Raw genomic sequence first — 20,128 nt, forward strand, 5'->3', positions numbered from 1 at the left:
AAGAGTTGAACGATTCTAAGGCAATACAGAAATAGAGCTGGGTATAGTAACAGAGATTTAGTCATAAATGGGGCTGATGACCTGGGAGACTAAGGATTCACTTTTGTATTCAAAGTTGTGAGTGGGTGAAAGGTAGCAGCCACGGCCACAGAGAGGCGGGTGGAGAGTAGGGAAGAGGCGACATTCAGCGGCATATTCTGGTCATGATCTCACGTTAGTCAACTGTTTCCCTTTTGGCAGCTAAAAGGCTAGGATTTTCACGTCCATTTCACAGCTACTGACAGTAGTCCTAGGCTGTGGAAGGTGAAATCTGATTCCAAAGCAGAGGCTATATTTTCCCAGTCTACCTACATTCTTGAGTCACTAACTAGCCAATGCTGCCGCCTTATGCAAAGCCGGCACCACGGAGAAGATCTGCTTTACGGAGGCAGGGACGACGCCAATCGGTCTGCGGCGAGCAGTGTTGGGTCTAGATCGGCGGCGAGGGAGGTCCCAAACAGTTCTCGAAACCTTTTCACCCGCGCCGGGGGAAGCGCCTCGTCAACAATAAGTCGCTAGTACAATGCTAAACTCTGAGGCCCTCGTCAAACCTAAGAGAGGCGGGAGCACAGTTTTGTGCCGCCACCCACTCGCGTTTCCGCAGAGCTCGTCCCGGGCGGGGGATGGGGGTAGCAGGAGCCGGGCGGGGCTGCGGGGAAGCGCCAGTCCCACGACCCGGGGAGGGGCCTCGGTGAAGGGGCCGGGGGCGGGTTTCCCTCCCAGGTCTCGGAAAAGCTCCAAAAATGGCGGGCAGCAGCTCAGCTAGCGGGGCGCGCAGGCGCTGCCGCAGCCATCCTTCCGCCCGCCTCGGGCGGCCACGAACCATCCACAGCGCCCTCACTGAGAGGTATCCGCCGCTCGCGATTGGCTGAGCTGGGCCAGCGCTCCGTGCGGGGGCCGGGCCGCCACGCAGCGGCCACGTTTCCCGCCCCGCTGGCGCGCGTGCGCCTAATCCCCACAGGAAAGCGTTTGCGCGCGTCCCCGCCGCGGCCGCCAGCTCGCGCCTCAGCTCCCTCCCCTTTCCGGGCAGGTCCGTCCCGTCAGCGAGGCAGTAAGCACGGCGGCCAGCAGAGGGCGGTCCGGACCCAAGTCTGCAGCGGCGCCATTGGCGTGTGGAAAATGCCACCAGATGGCGGGTTAGGATTGCAGCTCCGTTGAAGGCGCGGCCCCCGCTCCCGAACCCCCGGCGACCACCCCGTAACAACCCCCCCACATCGGGAATAACACACCGGAGACTTTTGGGGGGAAACTAGGTCGACGGCCGGCTGCGCCCGGATGGGCAGCTGAGGTGAGTGCGGGCGGCGGCGACGGCGGGGGGCGGGAAAGAGGGGGAATGCGGCGGCAGCGGCGCGGGGGCTGGAAGCGCCGATCCAAGATGGAGGCCGGGAGAGAGCGAGAGAGCGCGATCGGGGAGCGGGCGGGCCGGGCGCGGGCCCCGCGCGGGGGAGGGAGGCCGCGCGGGCCTGTGCGGGGCGCGGCGGTCGCCGGCCGTCCGGGAGCCGGGGGGAACGACTGTGGGCGCGGCGGGCGCCCCGGAGCCCTGGTCGCTCCGCACCCCTCTCGCGGGCCCCGAAAATTGTGCCCCCGCCCGTTCAGGCACTACGGCGACGGGCGCGGAAGCCTTTGTGGCGCGCTCGGGCCCGCCGCCAAGCCCGCCCTCCGCCCCCCCGCCTGGACTCTCGGGACTCGCCCGCGCCCGGCGGGGCCGGGCCGAGACGGACTGGTGCGAATGCCGCCCGCCGCCCTGCGTTTCTGCGGTGTTTTAGCGGCGGTGGCGGCGTCACATGACAACGAGCTCGCCTCGGCGGAGGGGCCGGGGGGTCGCTCGGCGTGGCGGCCGGCCCAGGCCTCTTCTCGGTGGGGTGGAGCGGGGGGCTGGCGCTTGGGGCAGAGGGGACGTCGAAGCCGGGCTTTCCCGCTGTCTGCCCTCCCCGCCCCCGACGGAGGCCTCCTTGTGAAACGTGTCCAGGCCGGAGCACTGCCCCGCTAGTTTGCCAGCCCCCCGGGAGACGAGGCCAATAAAAGTTGTTTTCCCTCCTTTCTCGGGGTGGGGGGTGGGGGTGGTGAAGAGCTGGGAAACTGGAGTGCCTGGAGTTGGACCTGGGCCTCGATTGGAGAGTGCAAACTGTGTGCTTCTTGTGTGCTGTAGGGACTAAGAAATTTTCAGGTTTTAGGATTGTCACGTCACCCCTTCCACCAACATTTGAAATTTTATCGATTTTCTTCACATTGCAGAGAATCGTGCCCCGGGCGTATAAATCATGGGATGGTTTTGGACGCTTATAGACTCAAAACGATGCTGTTTGTATGTGACGACAGCGAATTATTTGCTGTTAAAGTCGATGTTAAGATGATGAATATATGGTTTATTCCTTCTCGTGGTTGTGACTAGAAAGGACTTTATTTTGCATCTCTTAGCAAACATAGTGTTTATGAAAGTATTTGACTTGGCATAAAGAAAAGTTGTGTGATTTGTAACTTACGTGGAATTTGACTACACCTTTTAGATTTTCGTGTATCTTTTTAAGAAAATTGCAAATTCTGATGGTGAAGCACTTAGGAAAATACATATAACAGTGAAAATAAAAACAACCTGTGTATTGTATGATACATTGTACCACGTTCTCATATTTATAACGTACGAAATGTTCAGGCTAAAAAAATTTGCCCAACGGGGGAAATAGTGAAAGATTCGGAAAGGTTGTTTACTTGCTTTGTATTTTTGAGAATAGTTATATAACACAAATTGTTTGCTATCTAAATAAAGTACTAGAAAACCGACAAGCGTTTTGCTAAAGTTTTTTCATTACATTTCAAAATGTACATTAAGTTTATTCAAATGGTCTACCCATGGTCATTTTTACAACCAAACTACTTTTGAGTGGAAATTTCTCAGTATCCACTTTAGTTTTGACCTTCTGACAAAGCTAAGGGGTATTTAAATAGATGTGAAATACGGGAAGTTGTTATGTTACTAGGAATGCTTCCCTTGAAGACAGTATACAGGTACTGTTGGTTTGAATGGCTCTTTTAAAGCCTTAAGGGGGCTGTGGTAGGGGAGAGAGAGCCCTGGACTGAAGTTACTTTAAACATACCCTAGGTTTGTGATCTTTGGGGTGTCACTCTTCCAGCCTTTCTTTCCTTATCACTAAAATGAAGGTAATAAATTATATGGTAGTTGTATAACAAGCAGTGTATGGAAAAGCCCTTCTTAATTACTAAAACTGTAAAAATTTATGTAATTTTATAGTTTTAATCTTTCCCCTTGATTCTGGATCTGTATATCTTCATAATCTGTATCTGTGAGGAGATACAGTGCACTCTGGAGAAAAAGATGTCTCTTCCCCCTTTTTATCCTTTTCTGCTTTGTCCTATGTTGATGGAGTGTATTAGTTTTCTTTTTATGTATAGCAAAGTACCACACATTTACTAGCTTCAACGGCACCCATTTATTAGCTCGCAGTTTCTGTAGGTGAGAAATCTGGGTACTTCGGGCTCTCTGTTCAGCATCTCACCAGGCTAAAATCAAGGTGTTAGCTGTGGCTGCAGTTCTCATCTGAGGCTCAGCACCTTCTTCCATGCTCACTACTTGTTGGCAGAATTTCCTTGTGGCTGTATGACTGACGTTGCCATCTTCTTTCTAGCTGTTGGCCAAGGACCTTTCTCAGTTCCTTACCACATGTTCACGTAGGCATTTCACATCATGGCTGTTTGCTTTCATCCAGGCAAGCAGAAGTCAGTTGCTCTGGCTTACTCTGTCTCTGTCCTTTGGACTCCCTTTTAAGACCCCTTTTTAAAGCTGATCTGATTTGGTCAGACCCACTCCGGAAGGTCTCCTTTTTGGTGAACTCAACTGATTAGGGAACTTAAATACATATGCAAAAATCTATTTGCCATGTAACAATCACAGGAGAGATGTTCTATTATATTTACAGGTCTCTCCCACGCTCAAGGGGAGGGTTATATACTAGGGTGTGGGTCATTGTGGGTTGTTAGAATTTTGCTTGCCATGGGGAAAGAAGTATCTTTACAGTTGCTTCTTTAGAATCTGGATGTACAAGAAGAGCACATAGGCAGAGCAGTATCCCCACCTGGTAAGTTTACTTATACTGGTTTTGTCTTCATGCTTTTTCCTTTTTGTATTTCATGGTACCTCAGTTAAAGTGCGTCCCTCTATAAACGCATTTTATTGCATTTAGAGGAAATTAAAAATAAAAGTTAAAAAGTTAAGTAAAAAGAAAAAAGGCAATAGAGATTATCTAATTCTCATTATTGTTTGATACCTATTGTTTTACTCATTTTAGGGATGAGATTGAATCTCAGGGAAGTTAAGAAATTTAAATGCCTAAGATCACACTCTTATTAAGTGACAGGTAGATTCATAAACTCATTACACCAGACATTTGCTGTGGTGTGATTGGTCCAGCAACTTTTGAAGAGGGAATTATGAAAAAGAATAGTTATTTAAAATAGAGTAGGGATATTATTGGTGGACAAAGAGGGTAGCAGAAATTGGTCATGGTATGCGGGAGGTTTAACAGTCCAAGAAGCAAAATACCTTCAAGAGGAGGCAGTTAGGACAGTTTTAGTTAAGAATAACAAGATTTAGAGACTGTAACCAGGAGTTAAAATTGTTTGGGAGATACAGCTTAATTTCTTAATAGAGAGGTAATATAGTAAGCACTTGGAAAATCTTTGTTAGCTGAATTAAAATATGAATCTCTAGAATTTAGATGATTCTTGGTACTGTGACGCTCTGTAGGGAAGAGTAGGAAGCAGAGACCTAAGAGGATGCTCTTGCATAAGCCCAAGAAAGAGATGATTCTTGAGGTGGGAATTAGGATGTATCTACAGAGAAGGAGGGATCAGTTTTCTGTCATTTTGGTAGTCAAGAGGATAGGATCCCAACTTCCTATGTTCTAGTGCTGAGAGAAACCTTGTCTTATTGACAAATGTGATTCTTTTTAAGTGAGCTTTAAGTAGGTCATAGACCAGTTCGTTTTATAGAATCCTTTTTTTGTTTCACTCCTTATTTCTTCTTTCAGGTTTCTTCTCCCTCTTCTAATTCTTTAAGCCAGTTAGTGCTTAATGGACATCTCAATCCTACCTTCTTTATAAGATACATCTTTAGTACTGTGGGCCTAAATGATGTACCAGTTAGTTGCCCAAATTTCTCTAAGGAGTTTTGCTGTAATTAAACAGCTCTAGAGGTGGCTTTTAACTTGCTAGAAGCTCAGAGTTACAAAAACATTTTAGGTTGTGACCCAGTACAAACAAACACACCATGGAAATAATGTCTAACCTTTATGTGGTACACGCTGAGTTTTTAATTTTTTCTTTTTTTAAAATTAAGAATGCTGGTTGCAACTCACCTATGCGGTATCATGACTTATAGCAACCCACAGCTGAATTATAATCTCATTGGTAATTGGGAGAGTGCAAAGTAGAACCATAAGAAGAAATCATTTCACTTCTATCAGATTGGCAAACATTAAAAATTCTGATAATATCAAGTGTTAATGAGAATGTGGGGAAATTAGACTCCCACTTTTGGAGGGACATAGTCATTTTGCAAAAGAAAATGACTTTTGTAGTAAGTTGAAGAATACATGTACCATAAACCTAGCAATTATACTTATGTCTTTATATTTCTGATGAGAGATATTCTTGTATGTTGGGGTAGGTGAACAAAAATATTTGCAGTAGCCAAATTTAGCAACAAAGTGCTCATCATTCTACCACAGGTTTTCAAACACCAGTGGTGGTTTTCAAATGTTCATCTTGATGCCTAGGATAACCTCACTTGATTACAGTGTATTATCCTTTTTATGTTTAATATTTTGTTAGGGCTTGAGGATATTTCTTCATCAGGGATATTATTTTGTAGTTTTCTTTAGTTGTGATTTTTTTTCAGGTTTCAGTATTAGGATTATGATGGCCTCATAAGATAAGCTGGGGAGGTGTTCCCCCTACTGACTGAAAGACTTTGTGCAATATTCCTTGACTGTTTGGTAGAATTCATCAGTGATACCATTTGAACTTAAATTTTTTTTTTTTTGTGGGAAGACTTTTGGTAAATTCAAATTCAATTTTTTACTAGACATAGGGTTATTCAGATTTTGTTTCATCTTATGGTAGTTTTGTTGTATTTTTAAAGGAATTTGTTGACATGAGTTGTTTATACGATTCCCTTGTTATCCTTCGATTGCTTGTAGGATTTGTAGTGATATCTCTTTAATTCCTGGTGTTGTTAATGTGTTCTTTTTTTTCTTGACCAGTCTAATTCTTGGTTTATCTATTTGTATCTCTTTTCAAAAATAACATTGCTAATTTTCTCCATTTGTCTTTTCTCTCTCGTTTGTTTCTGTTCTTTATAATTTTCTTTCCCCCATGTATTTTGCTTTTCTTTTTCTAGCTTATTAAAGTGGTCATAGATTTCAGACATTTCTTGTTTTCTAATGTAAGCATTCAAAGCTATAGATTTTCCTCCAAGCACTGCAATATCCCACAGATTTTGGTATTTTTATTATCTTTTAGTTTGAAATAGCTTCTGATTTGCTTTGTGATTTCTTTGTTGACCCACGGATTATTTAAAAGTGTGTTGTTTAATTTTCATGTATTTGGGATTATTTTAGATATCTTGTTATTGATTTCCAACCTAATTTTATTTTGAGGTCTTGAGATATATTCTGTATGATTTTAATCTCTTTAAATGTACTGAACCTTGTTTTATGGTTCATCATATGGTTTATCTTGGTAAATGTACCTTTCACACTTGAAAGAATATGTATTCTGCAGTTGTTGGGTGTACTATTCTGTAAATACCAATTAGATTAAGGTGCTTTGGTAGCATTTTTCAAATCATTTATGTCTTGGGTTTTGTTTTGTTTGTTTTGTTTTTTTAGTATAGTTCTATTCAGTTGCTGAGAGGAATGTTAAAATATCCAACTGTGACTGTGGAATTATCTGTTTCTCCCTTAATTCTGTTAATTTTGGCCTCATGTATTTTGAAGCTCTGTTATTAGGCACATAGAATTTATGATTATTAGGTCTTTCTGATGAATTGGGCTTTATGAAATGTCCCTCTTTATCCCTGGTAATAGTCTTTGTCTTAAAATCTGCTTTTTCTGATATTAATATAGCCACTCCAACTTTCTTGAGCTTACTGTTTCTGTAGTGTATTTTCTTCCATCCATTTACTTAAAACTCTTTTTTCCTTTGTATTTAAAATGTGCCTCTTGAAGGCAGCATATAGTTGAGTTTTGCATTTTTTATCCTTTCTGACAGTATGGAAGTGGAATCTGTCAGTTATAATAAACATTGATTATGTGCTAATGCCTGTCAAGAACTGAAAGTTCTGAGATTTTACCCTACTTGCAGGCTAAGTTAATCTGCTACAGTTTAATGGAGTCATGAGACTCCTTGGTCAGAGATGAAGAACAGTGCATTACAGCAATAGCAGTAGCCACAGCTATTAGTGTCAGATCTTGGAGCCCCAGTTTGTACACGGTAGAGTGAAGATGTGACACTCGCACATGCATTGGGTTGTGTTAGAGGAGGGGAATCCCAAGCTTAGAGAAACTGGAATCTTTATAATGGGTTGTAAGCATACCGCTCCTTTTCTCTGAGGGAGATGCTATTTCTCTTTTCCAAGATTCTACAAATATACTTGAAAAGATTGGATCAAAGGCAGTCAGTGCCTCTGTTTTCAAGATAGGCAGAAAAACAAGAGACCCATGGAGAATTGTCTTTCAAAACTGCCCAGTGAATTTTCTCAATTTCCTCTATGTTATTAGCTTAGATTTTTCTTTTATTTCTTACATGGCCCCAACCTAGCTTTCCAGCTCTGTCTCTGCACTGTACTTCTCTGTAGGTTTTATACTCTCACCAATTAGATTACATACTTATATTCCCCCCCCACCCCCACCCCATGTCTTTGTTCTGGGGTATAATGTATGTGTAAGAAACACTCATTGAGTGTGTACCAGTAAATATTTTACAGTAACCCTGTGAGGAAGTTGTTATTATTATGTTGCTGTTATCTGTTTTACAGGTTAGATTAAACTTATTTAATCTTAAATTAACTAAATTAAGTTTATTAGATTTGCTTAAACCTCTCAAGTTTATGATGAGGGAGGGACACATTGTAGAGAAGTTTTTGGAGTACTCTGTTTCTTGATGTTAGTAGTAGTTACATGGAGTGTTCACTTGATAATTCTTTAAACTGTTATCTAGATTTTATGTATTATGCTGTGTAATTGATATAGCTCACAAAGAAAAGAAAAACAGAAAAAACAAACACTGAGTTGTAGAATCTGTGTAAAATCTTTCCTGATAACTTCAGCCAACAGTTATCACCGTCTTTGTATTTTCATTTACTGCAAATGCATTATTGCATTTATTGTTGGCACCATAAGATTTGGTAAGTGGTGGTGTTCATAAGGCACGGTATTATGTAGACTAATTGTTCCAAGGCCAGACAACTAATAAATGAGAGAGCCAGGATTTAAACCCAGACTTACTTTCAGAACCCACACTCTAAATCTTTTAAAAGGGCATTTTTATCTCAGCCTTATTTATGCTTTTTGTAATCTTTTGCATTTTGAAGTTTATTTTACAGAGATTTGGTTTTCTTTCTCTTTCTATCATATAACAGTCATGAGGTCTTGAGTAGAACATTTAATTTCTAGATGCCTTAGTTGTCTTATCTCTGTGATGGGAATCCAGTTAAGATTCTTTCAGCAAATATTAATATGAGTGCTTACTTCATGACTAGTAGTGAGTATACAAAGTTGTTAAATACATAGACTTTGCTTTTAAACAGCTTCTGTTTTATGGGGAGAGATTAAAAACCAAAACCAAACCCCAAAGCAACAAAACACACAAATAGGGATACTACCTGAAATGTTGTGAGGGCGTTAGGTTCAGGATACTTTGGAAGCATAAAGTGCAGAGGTAAGAGGACAAGCCCTTCTCCTTGTCAGGTCCCCCCAAATGATAGATTATTTTTAATGGGTCAGGAAGAGTCGGAAGAGTTTTTCAGGGTAGTCCCTTTATTTTCTAATTGAGATAACAATACTTAAGTATTACCTGTATTATTTTTAGGCTCTCTGACAAGATTTCTCTTCATAATTGTTGAGTTGGTTTAAAGGTTCAGGTAGAGGTTTGAGACACCACTGCTTGTCTCCTCAATCTTAGGCAGAAAAAAAGTTTTATACATAGTCGAGCATGAACATGACCTGATTGTCTCTTTTGAGGTACGTGATTCCCTCTGTTATTCTAAAGCTCTGTCGATTCTATTATATCATGTTATTATTTTTTCTTATTTCATTTAGAGTACTGAGAGGTAGGCTTTCTCTGCTCTCTAGTAGAGATAGTACAAGGTAGCATATGTGCAGAAATTCTTACAACAGAATGCAAGATACAAAAGCTAAAGAATATCTTAAGCTGTGTTCTGCTTTATTTTTAAAGCGTAAATTAACTTTCAGTAAGAAAATGCCTTACCTTGTACTGTTAGGGATAGTTAAAAAGTTTGTATGTTCACAGATGAAGGAAGCATTATCACATGATTAAGGGCTAAGAAAGCCATTATATATTGTCCAAGAGAGTTCCTGACACCTGAGTTACACAGCCTGTGTCAAATTCTAACTAAGCTCCTTCCTAGGCATGTAAACTTGGGCAAATTCTTTAACCTCTCTAAATCTCAGTTTTCTCACCTGTATAATGGAAGTAATAAAAGCATGTCTCATGGATTGCTGTGTCAGTTAAAAAGTTAGCTCTTAACTATTAGACTATGTTACACTGTATATAAATCCAAAAGACATTAATCTTAAATTTAAAAGGTGAATAAAATTATAATCTAGATAAGTCATAAGATTACTTTCCAGAAGCAAATAATTTTAATTAATTGGTTCTTATTAGTACATAAAGCTAGTTTAGTAATGAACTATTAATGAGAGAGGTCAGAGGATGAGGTATTCAGGTTAATAGAGAGGTGAGAGTTATAGCCAGAGTTTTCTGCTTATTGTTAAACGTATTTTAAAAATCAGGCTCTTTTTTTCTTTAGAAAGTACTGTATCTTGGAAAGCCATTGTAATGCTTCCTTGGTAATTGAGAAAATTTGAAGACTGTATCAGGATTTTTATTTACGAATATTAGCTTTGCATGTATAATTTTGGAAACAAAGAGACTTAGGAATGAATCTTTACCAAAAGCAAAACGTAATCTTGAAAGTTACCTCTTTAAGTTCCTAGACAAAGTAAGATGGTTAGATGGCTGCTTTTCCTCTCATAAAAATGGGGTAGAGGGAACAAAACCTGGGTTAATCTGAGTTTTTTAAAAAAGTTTTGGATATTTAATATTTTATTTTATAAATGTAAAGGGAGTGTGATATAGGAGAGAGAAAACTAGTATAGGGCCAGTGACTTGAGTTTTACTTACAGCTTTACCACTAACTGGCTGTGTGTCTTTGAGTCACTACTTCTCTGAGCCTCAATTTCTTCGTTGTAAAATTCGTTTCCAAGATTCCTGTAAATTTTTTAGTCCGTGTTGAAATAATCAGGAAATCAATTCTGAATTAGGTAATGCAAAGTTTTTGATTTTAAAGACTTTAGTTTTGAAAAACCTAAGTGTGTTATCAGTAGGCCCTTTTGTCTCATCTTCCAACAGGTTATTAGAATAATTCATGCTTTCCCCTAGCTGATTAGTGTACAGACCAAATATGTTAATATTTAGATAGTATTTATGGTTTTTGGTTCCAGCTATGGGTGTGTGTTTGCTTCTTTATTTGGTGAGAAAGAGATAGATTAGCAAGTGTCTTCATATAATTTTAGTCATTGTGAGTCATTCAAACATTTATTGAACATCTACAGTGAGCCATACACTGTGGGTATAAAAACATTAAAGCACAGTTCTTGTTTTCCTGATGTACAGAGAAGGCAATTCAAGACTCAGAACTTAGGTGTGATAATAACCTTCTCCAAAAATCCTTTCCAGACAAACTTATTGCCCCTTCCTCCCATCGTCTCTCCCTTTCTCAAATCCAGGATCGATCTAAGGGCTCTTCCTTTGTGTTTTAGTGGTAGGCTGTGCCAGGGCTGCCATGACTGGTTGTGGAATTGGTGGTGCTCTGCATAAAGGTGTCATGGCCAAGGGGCTAGGTGGGGGCTGAAATCCAGGTTTCATTCTGCTTGACCAACTGTCCATTTGCTTTTTCAGCATTTTCTAATTCGCCTGCCCAAAGGAGGCCTTTTCCCTCAATTCTTGCAAAACAGTCTGTATATGGTAGCAGATATCTAACCTGTGCGTTAGTATACCATTAAGAATCTTCTGTAGTGTGTTTTTTTTGGCAGATAAGGTTTTTTTTTTTTTTTATAATTTTTTTAAAATTTATTTTTATTTATTTATGGCTGTGTTAGGTCTTCGTTTCTGTGAGAGGGCTTTCTCTAGTTGTGGCAAGCGGGGGCCACTCTTCATCGCGGTGCGCGGGCCTCTCACTATCGCGGCCTCTCCCGTTGCGGAGCACAGGCTCCAGACGCGCAGGCTCAGTAGTTGTGGCTCACGAGCCCAGTTGCTCCGCGGCATGTGGGATCTTCCCAGACCAGGGCACGAACCCGTGTCCCCTGCATTGGCAGGCAGATTCTCAACCACTGCGCCACCAGGGAAGCCCCAGATAAGTTTTATAGTAGGTAATAAATGCCTTGAGGTGGTTTGTTGAAGTGAGCAAATGCTTTCTGAAGGCAAATTCTTATATAAGTTTTGAAAGAAAAGTGGAAGTTAGCCAAGCAAGAGTGGGATGATGGAGCTGGGAATGGCATTTCAGGTGAATATACAGGGACAATGTAGTGATGTAGTCTAGAACCCAGTGGTTCTTAAATTGTGCTCCCTGCTTCAGCAGTATTAACATTACCTGAGAACTTGTTAGAAATACAAGTTCTTGGTCCTCACCCCAGTCCAACTGAATCAGAAATTCTTGAGATAGAGACCAGCAATTTGTGTTTTAACAGTGATTCTAATACAGGCTGAAGTTTGAGAGCCACTACTATAGCCCACTTCTTGAGGAAGCATTATTTGAGTGTGTGTGAAGAGCTTGGGGTTACCTATAGAGGAGTGATTAAAATATAGAGCTGTAAGCAGTGACCAGAGTGCCTAGTGTGCCAAACTAGAGTTTGAACTTTGTCCTTAGGCCAGTGGCTGCACATTAGAATCACCTGGGAGCTTTAAAAATATACCAAAGAATGGTTGGGATCTACCCCAGACCAACTGACATCAAAGCTCTGATTTTCTGATGCACAGAGGGTTCTGAAGTACATAACTGTCAGAACTTGGTTACTGATTATAATAGTACACATGTTTATTGAGAATGTGTCAAATACTATGTCGAGTAGCATGATAATAAACACAGCTATCTTACATAGGTATTACTCACATTTCACAGAGGAGGTAAAGTACCTTTTCCCAATATTACCTAGCTAGGAAGCGGTGGGTTTGAGTCCAGGTTTTTATAACTCTAAAGTCTAATCTCCTAAGCAACTTTTTTTTTTAAACCTGGAGTTCATAAACTTAGATGGGAAAATAATATTTTCATTTTCCCTAACCTCTGAGATTTAGCATTTTCTTCAACTTTGAATGTAGGCAGCAAATCACAGTTGTATGAGCATTGCTGTAACTTTGTTACCAATAGAAATCAGAAATATTTTCATATTAAATTACAGATGTTGCAGATATCTCAAAATATCTTTTATCCTAATCAGTGCTTTAAAATTGGGCTGTTAGACCCCCCTCTAGATCTTTTGTTTACTGTGTTAAAGAAGCACATACAGTACTGTATCACAAATTTTTTTTGATATGTTGATCATTATATTTGAATATAATTAATAACAAATTCCTTTTCTAAGTATGGTAGCCTTTGCAGAGAGTGTTTAGTAGAGCAAGGTAGACAGGAAATAAAAAAATTGTTTTGTTATCTTGTCGAATAGAGATCCTTAAAAAAGTCTCTCTTTCCTTCACCACTTCTCTTTTATTTGACTTGTTAAATAGACCAAAACCCAAGTTCTTTGTTACCTGTCAAAGTTATTAGATTAAAAACTCCTTTGGGTTTAGAGTGTTTTTTTCCTAAGCACTTCTTAAAAAATTAGAGAAGATATGCATTATCTCATCAGGCATTCTAACTATCCTGTAGTCTGTTATAGTGCTGTTTAATAGAACTTTCTGCAATGATGGAAATGTTTTGTATATGTGCTATCCAGTATGGCAGCTGTTAACCATAATGATGCAAAGAAGCAAAATAACAATAACATTAATAGTTAACATTAATAACATTAATAGTTAACAGTATTGGTAACATTAATAGTTAACAGTATTCTCTATATACCAGGCACTGTTTAAGCATTTTACATACATTAACTTGTGTGATCCTTACAACAACCCCATGAGGTGGGTAGTATTGTTAAGTCTTAGTTTACAGATGAGGAAACTGAGGCATGGAGAAGTTAAGTGATTTTCCAGAGTTCACGTAGCTAATAATTAGCAGAACTGGGATTCAGACCCTGGCAGTCTGGCTGCCTTTATGTTTCCTTTATAATATATTGCTTTACCACTTTCCTCAGACCTCCCACCCCAAATGCATATACAGAATGCTGTCAGAAACAGTATATTAAAAAGGAATTTAAGATAAATCATTTTGTTCTAATTATTAGCTAAAAGTTGTGCAGTTTCCTATAAGGAGACTTGTATTTGTATTAGATGTATTAGGTATTTTTAGTAACCAACACTGATATTGTTAAACAGTAATTTATATTTTTCCTGAATTTAATTTAAAGCTGGGCTCAGAAATTGAATATCCATATGGTTATTTTGTTTACTGAAGCTAATTGAAGTATAATTCTGAAGTCATTTTATGATAAATTGGCTTTGGTTAACGGATATTTTGCTTTCCTCAGTCAACATACATATATGAATGACTAACCTGTGTTACACCTAGTATGGTATGTTATGTTCCTGGAGGCCTGGAAGGGGAGAGGTATCTCTTAGGTGCAAAATTACATTCTTACTGTATTCAGGGCGAGCTGGTGGTAGAGTAATATTAAAAGGGGCAAGAGAACTGTCATTTTTCAGTTATCTGTATAGGTGTTGTGCTTGGTGCTTTACATACAAAGCCATCAGTTATTGAATACAGGTTGTTTACCACACCCATCCAAGTGCTTTAGATTCATTACATATGTCATTTAATCTGCACCCAGTGCTTCAGAGAACATGATGACGACAAAGATACTTTATGGATGAGGGCTTTGTTAGTCTCTTCCTCTCCCCTCCCCTCTCCTCCCTCCACTTCAAGGGAATGATCATAATAAATATAGGTGGGGAATGAGAGGGGGGTGGAGTTGAAGTTATTGATACCAACTTATCTAGTATTTAAGGTTCTCGAGTTAATAAATTTGTTCATTTCATTTTGCCTAGATGCTGGAAATAAGGCAGACAAGGTATTTGTCCTCATGTGAGAGACAGTCAATAATCAGGTAAACAAAATAACCACACACTGTGTTAAAAGCTGTAAAGGGAACAAGTGAGGTACTGTGATGGGTAATAATGAGATGCTAAACAGAGTCAGGAAAGGCATCTTCGAGGATGTTAAATTTAAGCTGAGCTTGCACATAACCTGGCAAGAATGATTCAGGCACAAGGAAGAGCAAAGGCAAAATCTCTATAGCAGAAATGGCTGTGGTATTTTAGGAACTGAAAGGTCGTTATGGAGGGAGCATAATGCAGGAAGAATATAGTGGCTTCACCTGAGGTTAGAGGGGTAGGCCAGAATCTGGATTACATAGGATACGTTTGGGTGAGCAAGGCTCTAAGGACTGCAGATTTTATTAAAAGTAAAATGAGAAGTCACTGGAGAGTTCTAAGCAGAGAAACATTTAAGAAACATCCCTCTAGCTCGGTGATTCTCAACTGTGGGTTATATATTTTGTTTCCAAGGAGACATTTGGCAATCTGCAGACACTTTCAATTGCCACAGCTGGGGGTGATGGTGTATGCTACTGGCATTAGTGGGTAGAGACCAGGGTTGTGGCTAAATATTCTGCAATAGTACAGGACAGGGCTTCCCTGGTGGCACAGTGGTTGAGAATCTGCCTGCTAATGCAGGGGACACGGGTTCGAGCCCTGGTCTGGGAAGATCCCACATGCCGCGGAGCAACTAGGCCCGTGAGCCAGAACTACTGAGCCTGCGCGTCTGGAGCCTGTGCTCTGCAACAAGAGAGGCCACAATAGTGAGAGGCCCATGCACCGCGATGAAGAGTGGCCCCCGCTTGCCACAACTAGAGAAAGCCCTCACACAGAAACGAAGACCCACCATAGCAATCAATCAATCAATCAATAAATCTTTAAAAAAAAAAAGAAAAATACCCCCAGAGTTGTGGGTTTATTTATAATAGTACAGGACACGCTTCCTCCAGCAAAGTATTGTTGGCCCAGAATGTCAACGGTGCCAAGGTTGAAACACCTCTAGCTGAGGTGTGAATGTTGGATTGTGCTGGGGGTGGAATGGAAGAGGGGAGGGTTAGGTCGTTGCAGTGTTCAGGTGATGGTGCCTGGGCTGTGGTTGCAATAGAGGTAATAATGAGAAGTGTTGTGATCCTTTATGTGTTTTGGAAGTGACGAGTCGAGAATGATCTCCAGGTTTCTAACTTTAAAAACTGAGTGAATGGTGGTGCCATCCTAAGATGGTAAAGAGCAGGAATGAAGGGTTCTAATTTTTAAAATCTTATTTCATGGAACCTGAGTTGCCGTTAAGAGACGGCACAGCACTATTTTATGTACAATAAGAAGGAACATGCCGTATGCCTGTGCAGTCTATAATTGGTCATAGCAGCCACTCATTGCTTTGAAATCTTCTATCCCCAGAGACTTGACAGTTTCTTCTGCCTTCATTTGCATTGCTTGGCATGTGATAGGCTGTCCTTTGGCATGTATCTCAGTAACAAAGCATAATACAACTTGATTTACTTGTGGCTGTTCTCATATCCCATAAATCACTTTATCGTTGCTTTGCGAGAAAACATGGAATTGGGATTATTACTAGCAATAATGAAATTTGATTTGCTAATCTCAATTTTTGTACCTTTTGTACACAGTAACTTTTCAATGTCAAGACATTTTAAAGGTAGTTAAACTCAACATGCATGAAACTAACAATGCAGATAACAGTTTATGACAAGGTGAACAGCTATGTCTGAGTTATGGATGAACAATGACAGCTAAGTTTAATTACTCTGTCCAGCACAATTATAAAATGCCATTGGTTGTGAGATGCATCTTTACCTCAGAAATGTTAAAATAGGGGAAAATGCATATATTAGAGTGGATGAAATACAGTAGATGGTGAGAAGCATCCCATACCAGCCCATTAAATGTATGATATGGGTTGAAATGGATTGATAGCACTACTGATGGTCCTAGTGTTAATAGTATAAATGGTTTCTGTGTATGGAAGCTCACCTTTTAAAGATCACTGGCAGGTGAAAATTTGCATTTGCAATGAGCTGTTTAGACAGTGGTAGAATTTGTTGAAAGAATGGATACAGAGGGTGACAAGTAAGAAATAGTTCTTAAGCAATATTGTAGAAGCTAAGTGATGAAATTAAAGCAATGAAACTCCATGTGTATGTGTGTTTTGAGGCTGTATGCCAGTACTAGCAGCACAGTTTTACAGAGTAGAGGTATAGGCAAATACGTCTTAATTTTGGCTAGAGAACCTAGCTGCCGTTTTTTTCAAATTGCACTATAATTTCTAGTTTAACTTACATAGCTTTGGTAAACAGTTTGCTAACAGTTTTGCTGCATCGTATTAAGAGGACAGTAACTATCACCTAAAACAGATACTGAAAGTTTATTAACCAAAACAAAGTTCCTGTGTGTATAAATGGTGTGTGTGCACATGTATGTTAGTAATGTTTCTTTGACATGCAAAAACCAAATTTCTTACTACCACCACGCTTCACGAAAACAGCTGTGGCTCTTTAGTCCAAACTGTAGCCAGGCATCTCAGAAACATCAGGTATTCCTGTGAGGTCTGATAGTGATTCTCCGCCCCATCCCCCCGCTAATAACCATATTGGTTAAGTTGCAAATACCCTACGATGACTTTATCTTACTTGTTTGGCACTTAATTAATACTGTTTGTATTGTGATAAACTGATAATTCACATGTGGCTTTCTTTTCTATACTGTGAAGTGTCTTCAGGGTAGGAACATGTTGCTTTTGTGTGCTCCATAGCAGCAGAGCAAGCACATTGCTGGGCAAAATAATAGACACTCAATAAATGGTACTTAAATTCAACCAAATTAAATAATTTAGATTCATATCATATACTAAGTTTGATTGTTATACTTTAAGCCTTTTTATTAGAGATTATTTCATTACAGCTTCAGATGTGCTGAAAACATCATTCTTTGCTGAGATTAATGCCTTTACTATGCTGTTTGTTCCTAAATCTTTCCAGCCACCTTTTTCCTGTTGACTTTGTTACTACATTCATTTATTACATATTGTTACTGACCAGTTTCACTTTAAGGTCAAGCTAGACAGAGCTTGGAAATAGAAAATAATTCTTTTGTCATATGACCTCACTTTAAACAGATACACACACACTATTAAAGGGTGGTATACTGATGTGTGGGGTGACCGATATGCTTACAGTAAGAATTTTGGTAAAGGTTCATTGATTCACTAAGAAATTTGGAAACTTCCTTAGTTAAACTATCATTGGAAAACAAATCTTTGGATTTACATAGAAATGTAACATGAACATATAAATTTGCAATTATAATACTTTAAGCATTTGACCTTTTCCTTTTGGAACCTTTCTAGTTCCTCTAAAAAAGGAAATTTGAATTGTTAGGCAGGCATTCCATTTTCTAAAATAATAAGAAAAAATGGTGCTTTGCTGTAAAAGACCTATTCATGAATTTCTGCATATGTTGTTGAATTTTTTGATTTCTTTTTGAACATAGACATTGACAGTTTCTTTTCAATCTTATAGAGCCTTCTAGTCCTTTGACACCTCTTTTGTCCCCTTCCTGCCTTAATTTTCTTAGGTAGCTTGGAACCTTATGTAACTTTTGGAATATGCTGAGCTGCTTTGCACTTTTGTCTCTTCATTGCATCTGTCTAACCGATACTCAGCCACAGATCAGTTAATCTTTTTCATTTCTGTGTACCTGGCTCTGACCTGCTGAGCACATCTGGAGAAAACCTTAACTTTGCAGACTGGAGCCACTAAATATTCATGCTCACCAATCTTAATTGGACCCTCAACATTACCCAATAATTCTTCTTTTTTTCCTAGTTAGTTCTTTCTCATTTCTCATAGCAGTTATTTAAAAATTTCTACTCTCTTGTAGCCCCCTTACCTAACCACTTACCCTCTCTTTCTCAGTAGACGACCTTATCTATTCATTGATAAACTTGGATTTAATTACTATTTTATTTTTGGAAGATGTTGAAATGAGGCTAGGATAGAGATTACTCTGACATTTGTTTGCTATGCCCAACCCTTGAAAGCATACAGCAAACTAAGAAATTTTAGAACAAAATTTGAAATACGTATCTCTGTAATAATTTTGGTTGAATCTACTGTGGGCTAATTTTAGTATAAAATCACTTTTCCAGTTATACTTACATTCTTGGAGTAGTCTTATGTTTTGAAATTTAAGATTAAAAGACGTTCTTCTGTGTTGTGTTAAAGGTTCCAAATAAATATCTTATGCCAGCTTTAAAAATTGCCATGTAACATGTTAATACATAAAGTACACTGCTCATAAGTTTGATGAAGTTTTACCATGTAACCACCTCCCAGATCAAGATCTAAAACATTTCTAGCACCCCCAAAAGGTTCTCTTCTCAGTTATTTCTCCCTCCCCTCCCCCAACCTATTCCAGCTTTTGTAGCCATCAGTTAATTGTACTTTGGCTTCTTTTGCTCAACATGGTGTTTGTGAGATTCATCCATATTGTGGCATGTACCCACAGTTCCTTTTTTATTGCTATGTAGTTTTCTGCTCTATGAATATACCAAAACGTATATCCTTTTTTTTTTGGTGCATGGACAGTTGGGTTCTTTTCAGTTTTGGGCTGTTACGATAAAGCTACTGTGAACAATCTTGTACAAGTCTCTTGGTGAACATATGCCCTTATTTTTTTTGGATACATATACCTAGAGTGGAATTGCTGGGTCATAGTATACTTCTCAATACCTCTTTTGTAATGGAACCAAATCATTAACTTCACCCCTGTCTATCTATAGGTGATTTTATTTCTTTTGGTAAAGAATACAAAAAGAGCATTAGGTTTTCTAACAAGATTCTAATAGAAGGCACTTCCTTGTTTTTATTTACATATAAAATTAAAATTTTTCATATGGTTCCAAATGGAACTGTTTTTGTTTCTGTTAGTACTTGCTTCAATATTGTTTATAAGTCTTTAATTTATTTTATTTATTTATTTTTGGCTGCATTGGGTCTTCATTGCTGCACGCGGGCTTTCTCTAGTTGCAGCGAGCGGGGGCTACTCTTCGTTGCGCTGTGCGTGATTCTCATTGCAGTGACTTCTCTTTCTGCAGAGCATGGGCTCTAGGCGCGCAGGCTTCCGTAGTTGTGGCACATGGGCTCAGTAGTTGTGGCACACGGGCTTAGTTGCTCCACGGCATGTGGGATCTTCCTGGACCAGGGCTCGAACCCGTGTCCCCTGCATTGGCAGGCAGATTCTTAACCACTGCACCACCAGGGAAGTCCCTGTTTATAATCCTTTGTTTATAAATTTCCTTCCTTTATTCAAATTTGAGCATTTCTCTCTACTATAGTTTATCTTGATCTCTGTAAGATTATGTATCTTATTTATTAAAGGGTTTCTGACTGCTTTTAAGACTGCAGAAAATAATCATTTATTTTTCTGGTAGAAGCACAGGCTTTCTTGGTTTTATTGGGTTGGCCTTTTAGACACTTGCAGTGTCTAAAGTGGAAGGAACAACTGGATTTGGAGACTGGAGACCTGAATTGTAATCCAGGTTAGTCCATTTATTAGCAGTATGTCT

The 20,128-nt window shown here is 39.7% G+C and overlaps 1 protein-coding gene across 2 annotated transcripts in view; it reads left to right on the forward strand.

Annotated features, from left to right (window-relative positions):
* The first annotated feature begins 1,093 nt into the window (after nt 1–1,093).
* Nucleotides 1,094–20,128, forward strand: part of STAG1 (STAG1 cohesin complex component) — a 433,060-nt gene continuing 414,025 nt past the window's right edge. The window contains exon 1 of one of the 2 annotated variants that reach the window (XM_059920266.1): nt 1,094–1,327. The gene's annotated coding sequence lies outside the window, so the exon portion shown is untranslated. The remainder of the gene's footprint in view (nt 1,328–20,128) is intronic. The other variant, XM_059920267.1, reaches the window with a different exon arrangement.

The sequence above is a fragment of the Balaenoptera ricei genome, chromosome 4 (assembly GCF_028023285.1).
Source record: "Balaenoptera ricei isolate mBalRic1 chromosome 4, mBalRic1.hap2, whole genome shotgun sequence".
NCBI lineage: Eukaryota > Metazoa > Chordata > Mammalia > Artiodactyla > Balaenopteridae > Balaenoptera > Balaenoptera ricei.